Here is a 6,650-nt window from a genome sequence, read left to right as displayed (position 1 = left end):
ACTTCTTGTCACATAAGGCTACACTCAAAGATATGTCGCTGCCCTGTTCTCTTTTTTTTAAATAGTTTATCACTGCTGGCAACTTGACTAGGACAATATTATCTGGAAATTATCGGGTTCAACCTGGGGGCGCATCCTCTCCTTTTAAGAACTTGAGCAATAGGTCTCTGTTATTCAGCAGCAGAATACGCCTGCCGTATCTAGCCATGCTAATCGAGTGGATGTTGCCTTAAATGAGACCTGCAGACTCATTACAGGATGTTTGAGATGTACACCACTTGATAAAGTTTATAGTCTAGCAGATATCCCACCTCCAGATATTTGCCGTGAGTGACCACACATACTCTATATGGTTACCAACCAGCAACCCAACGGCTCAAGTCTAGGAAAAGCTTTCTTCATACAACTGAAAGCCTCACTGAAACACCATTGAACTTCAGAGTGAATTCATGGATGACGCCTTCCGAAAGACTTCCTTCAGGCCACGAGCAGAGCTGGAAGACGCTCAACAGGTTACGTTCAGGAGTTGGAAGAACAAAGACGAACATGAGAAAGTGGGGTTTTGTCTGTGACTCCACTCTATGTGAATGTGGTGAAGAACAGACAATGAGCCATCTTCTTGTTTGAACTTGTGTCCAACTACTTGCTCTTTCCAGAATGTGATCAACACTACCAAGGAACTACTATAATCTATCAGCTTCATTGTCCGTATTGATGAATTAAGAATGCAAGTATGAAGAATGAGATTTCCACCTAATCAATACTTTATTACAAAATGTTTAAAGTTATCTACATTAAAACTACCGGTTTCGACCTGTAAAAAGGTCATCATCAGCTGTTGGTGAACCTGCTTAATAGCGATTGTACATAAAGCATTACTAAAAACTAATTTAACAAGAATGCCTTATTCTAATATAATATTACTATTAAGATATATACATGTGGTGCAATAAAGGGCTTTGGCTTACTGGAGTTCCTTGAATGCCACACACTCCAAAAATTGTATAACAGAGGTTGAAAACACAGTTCCTATAGAATAGAGGATCACTGAGGTTTCGGTGTTGAGTTGAAACGTCTTTGCAGCATGTTGGCACTGAGACCAACCGTTGTGAATACACAATCAAGGTGCTTTGTTGGGCCGCAGTTTTGCGGGGAGCGTAATGGACTGAGGTTCTGTAGCTTGTTCATTCTTAGTGTATGATGTTGCTGATAAATACTAGCTTCCAGGTTCTTTGTTGAGGCATGTCATGCTATGGATGAAATTTTGAAATTAAAGAAAGTAGGTTTGACGTTGTTTGACGTAATGTTGGCAACAGTACAGATTTTTGAATGGAACTCCAACGAGTCCAAGCCCCATATTGTATCATATGTATATATCTTAATAGTAATATTATATTAGAATAAGGCATTCTTGTTAAATTAGTTTTTAGTAATGTTTAATGTACAATCACTATTAAGCAGGTTCACCAACAGCTGATGATGACCTTTTTACAGGTCGAAACCGGTACTGTTTTAATGTAGATAACTTTAAACACTTTGTAGTAAAGTATTGATTAGGTGGAAATCTCATTCTTCACACTTGCTACCAAGGAAGCACGTGAATTAGCCGCATATTGGTCACACCACATTTAATTCAATTTGTATTTATGTAGAGCTTAATCACATCGTTACCTGCCATCGTCAGAAATAATTAATGATTATAGCACCAGATTTGTTATTGTCCTGATATAATGTATGTTTCTGACACTATTAAATAAATAAACATAGCCATCAAAAACTAACCTCAATGTAAGTATCAATAATGGAGGTTCCCTTACCCAAGAAAATGATCAACCAAGATGTTCATAACTAAGTCGGTTTTCGAACTTAATGACAATCAAGGAAATGCACACTCTCTCTCATCCTCGCTCAGTTTAATGTTATATATTTCTGCCTTTATTCTGATATACGCGTTACTATAACCGTATTCTTCAGTGTTTGTGTGTTGTAAATAATTCAGCTCCCTTATTGAAATTTGTTATTACTGGTCGGACTGAAGAGAAACCACGCTGTAATAATACACACAAGCAACATGCCGTAAGTCAATAAGAATACTCAAAGGCTGTCTGCAAACCGTACCAAAGTCGTGACGAGCCGAGGTTGATAATATTTCCTTCCATTTGAAGTGAACTGATCTTTCTAGAGGACGTAATGTTGCTTTGCTTTTCGGAGGAGTTCTTGCAGATTTTTCTTGCTTCTTAGACATTCTAATCGAATTCTATCCGTAAGTATTGGACAAAATAAGGCCGTAATTGATAAAATGCTGCGTGTGTCATTTCACACCAGTTACGTTATTAAATGTATTATTCAAACATGCCACAATTCTGCTTACCTGTCATTACCAAAACAGATTTACAATTCCACAGAAAAAATATATATGCTTCACTTATACCCGCAAATGTAACACTAGTGATTTTAACCATACGCATACCTGTCAACCCTTCCGATTTACCCGGAAAGTTTCAGTTTTTTAACTCGTCTTACGATTTTCTGCTTTATTTTCACTTCTTCGTATTTTTGAGCAATATAATCTCCAGTATGGTCAATATTTGTTCCCCTATGATAAATTATTGTGTGCTTGTGTAATTTACGCAACCTCATTTTCAAGTGTACTTATTCGATGATTTATTTGGCGAATGTACCGTCCGTCACCTTCGTGTATCGTATTTCCCACTCCCTACAGCATCGTGTGTTTTACCGTTGGGAATTCGGTGCGACAATCGTCCTACAAGCGAGAGAGGCTAGCGCGTGCTAGCGACTCCGTTAATCGGGAGGAAAGATTGAGTTTTTTTATTGTGTAGTTCGCGCGCTGTTAACATCGTTTCTGTGTGTTGTTTTGCGTATTTCAGTGCATTTGTTTTCATTCTTAGTTCATAATTTTAATGAGTTGAATGTATTTCAGAGAGTTGTGTCGGTGACAGTTTGTGGTATTTTCTCTTTACATCATGGCCACAAAACTTAACACATGTTATCTTCATGTGTTCAGAGATTCCTATAAAATTGAATATTGAATTTTCATCTTACAAATAGAGGAAACTACAGTATGATGCAGTTTGTTACATTTTCTTGTAACCATATTTTTTCTTAGTATAAGATTTTTAAAGCCCAATTTGCCGTGTAACTGTAGATATGGATGCCTTTTATGTTGTCCTTTATTTCATCGAGACCATGGTGCAATATCCGCGATGAAATCCAAGAGTTAAAAAATGTTCCTATTTTTGTTTTCAAAAGTTGGCAGGTATGAATACAGAAGTGGCAATATGTAATTCTCACAAATCGCAAAATTAACCATGACTGTACAGTGCCAATGCACCAGATGAACAGTGACTGTAAGACGTCGTATCGACCAGTCGGGTCCCTAAACTGTATGGTTAGCGACGCTGACTCAATCCCAACAGTTAGAAAATAACTATAAATCACTACATTCAGTGTTAACAGGGGAGAGACAGTAAGGTCGTACACGTACGTGCCAGGGATATACCAAGCAGAGTGTCCATGCGTGTTAATGCACTACTCCTGTGGAGCCAGGCTCTGCGTTCAGAAGACGAGTATCTTCAAACCGCACTGTCGGCTGTCCTGAGAATGTTTTCTGTAGTTTCCCATTCACGTGCAAGCTGTGGCTGTGCGGTGCTGATGAAGAATACACCCACAGAATCCTCTGACTGTCTTAAGAGGCGAATAAAGGATGAAACTTTTGGAGCCATGGGACAATCTGTGATTAGTACCGTAAAATGGGGTAACTTTGGCCACTGACGAATAGCAACACTGATTTTCTCCTGCCTCCTATACTGAAAAAGATGAACCACTCGCAACAACTAAAATGCATACATAGTAGAATGCTCCATTAACACGGTAGTCCAAAGGACATTGGTGGGCTAATTGTTGAAGCAATCAATTTTTTTGCAGCTCTGACTATTGTCTGGTAACAGCAGAAAACAAACTGTTCCCTAGCACCAGCATTCGATTCTCCATTCCAGTGGCTTATGGGTTCAAAATGCAAGTGCGTCTCGTAACTGATCAACACAATTTGATGCATTTTATTCAAGTAGGTTTTTCAGGGAATAGTTTTGTGATAAATGTCCTCTTCTGGGGTAACTGGCTATGCCAAGAACATACCGGAAAACATTGCGCAACTGCGGCTATTGTAATTACAATACTTTTTACCTGAAGAACGCTTTAGAAGAGATTAATAAAGGCACAATAATGGTTCGGCAAGCCTCTGAGAAGTAAGGGAAGTTTATCTAGACAGAGTGGGGAAAGACGGTTCCCATTTTCAATGATAAATGTGCCTGTAGACAGACATGTTGCTGCTTAGACGGATATCAGGTGACATGGACGATACACATTTAAGAACTTGATTGACGGCCCAGATGTTTTCTAATTTAGGGGACGGTCTTCATGATTGCTTCTTTTTCGACCTTGTTTTCGCTCCATACAACTGGATTTTATGATGATTTTCGTACCTTTTATTTATTATCATTTGTGCCATTTCAAATATTTATGCAATGCATTTTGTAATATCATACAATGCTTGGGCTAAATAAAATAGTTTCTTCCTTTGGGAAAATGTGAATTGTTTGGAAATATCCTGTAAATTTGGTCACTATACATCTGTTTCATCACAAATCGTTTTAATTTGTTTGTGATGATAGTTGATACTCGGTTCTTCTGTAGGTTTAAAAAAAATTTTCACTGTGGCCGAAGAAACACTAAGTCAAAGAAAACTTTGTTTCTTGAGTTATTTATAAACTCTTTCAATAATCCTAATTCTTTACCGAATAATTGATGCTGATGATGCTTGTTGTTTAAAGAGGCTTAACATCTAGGCCCCTTACTGAATAACAATTTGAATTATGTTCATATTTAAAAATGAAGAACAAACATGGTAGAACATATATTATATTTTTCAGAAAATTAGAGGGAATATTTCACACTTAAATTTTTAAAATATACAAAAGTGTGGCCGAAGTTACGGTACCATTACATGATGAACACCATGGGTCAGCTTCACTTGCGATTAGTACTACTACAATCTATGAACCTCCTGTACATGTTTGGAAAAATTAACTACTTCCTTCCTCAGCGGTGTAAAACTTCTTCTTCGTCTTACCTTTTCCAGATTCTCTCTGGGTAGGGTATTGTACCAAAGGTCTCCATCATTCCTCTTCTAGTACTTTATTACTATCGACTCCTCTATTTGCAATACAGTCCACGACAGAAGTGCTCCATCTCATTCTAGGCCTCTTTGCAGTCTCTGTATCCATGAATGTTCTCTGTGGTATTCTCTCTCCTGGCATTCTCATCATGTGTCCAAACCATTTTAGCTTTGCTATATCAATCCCTTCTTGAAGTTTACACACTCCCACACTTCTCCTTATTTCCTCATTTCGTACTTTATCTCATCTTGTTTTAGCTTGTATGCTCCTCAAGAACCTCATTTCAGCTGCTTGTATCTTTGGTTCCGCTTAGTCAACGTCCAGGCTGCTGAAGAATAAGTCAGTATAGCTTTGTAATAGGACGAGTATAAAACCTAGCGGTGCAAAACATCAAATAAAAATCCTTGGACTTTACCCATTTGTACAATAAAATCACAAATAAACAAATTATACATAAAATCTTGAAATCGTTAAAACATCCCTTTTGTGTCTAAAATGTTCTCTTATCCTTACTACATCATTTAGTAAAAACTTTAAAAAGTAATTTTCAAATCACAAAATGAATAAAACCAATTAAGTTAGTCACTATATAATAATTGCTGTCTGGTCTGCTTTTGAAAACTTCCCTTTCCTTAAATCCTTATTTGCACACTAAATTTCTAAGATCTTTCATATAAACCAGATTTCTCCTCATAGATTGAATGTAAGTTAATAAAGACAAAATTGAGCCATCATTGTTAAAATACTACATGTGCCTGGCCAGACTTCTAGAAGGATATATTTTCTCCTAAATTCTAGAGTGTTTTAAGGCCCAGATATAATGTATAGAATATTCTACTGAGTTTGGGTCTACCCAGTACCATTCTGGATGTTGCAGTGTGTTTCACAATTCTGTAGTGGATTTCAAATCATTAATGCAGGTAATAATAAATTATAGAGATGACTTTGCTTCTTACATTAACTAAACTCATATAAGTATCTATATACCATACAACAAATGTTTCATTATATAACCTCACAAATAATGCAATCGTGAACTAATAGTCTAATGATACTAATAAGTGGATGTACCTGAAAAGGTATAATAATAATAATTCTAGCTCGATACCAGCATTTATTTACCCATGGGTGAGTGAATATTGTTTTCAAGTTATATCAGTTTATCACACTTGCATCAATATCCCCCCTATAACTTGAAACAGTTTCAACAGTCTATCACACTTACCGACTTTGTCTTGGACGTAGATTGTATTGTCTTTCTTCCTCAATGTCGCTGGATGTGCTCTCCTCCTCTTGGCCAGCTTGTGCCGTGTCAGGGATCGGCGTTGCCTCGCCACCAGCCTCTTCCTCAATAATATTCGATGCACTCTCCTCATGACCAGGCTGTGCTGTGTCATTAGTAGCCTCTCCTCCAGGCTTGCTCTGTATGCGCAGCGGTTGGGTGACTCGCCGCAA

This window comes from Anabrus simplex, chromosome 1, assembly GCF_040414725.1.
Source record: "Anabrus simplex isolate iqAnaSimp1 chromosome 1, ASM4041472v1, whole genome shotgun sequence".
NCBI lineage: Eukaryota > Metazoa > Arthropoda > Insecta > Orthoptera > Tettigoniidae > Anabrus > Anabrus simplex.
The sequence above is the reverse complement of the archived record's forward strand: the minus strand, read 5'-3'. Positions refer to the sequence as shown.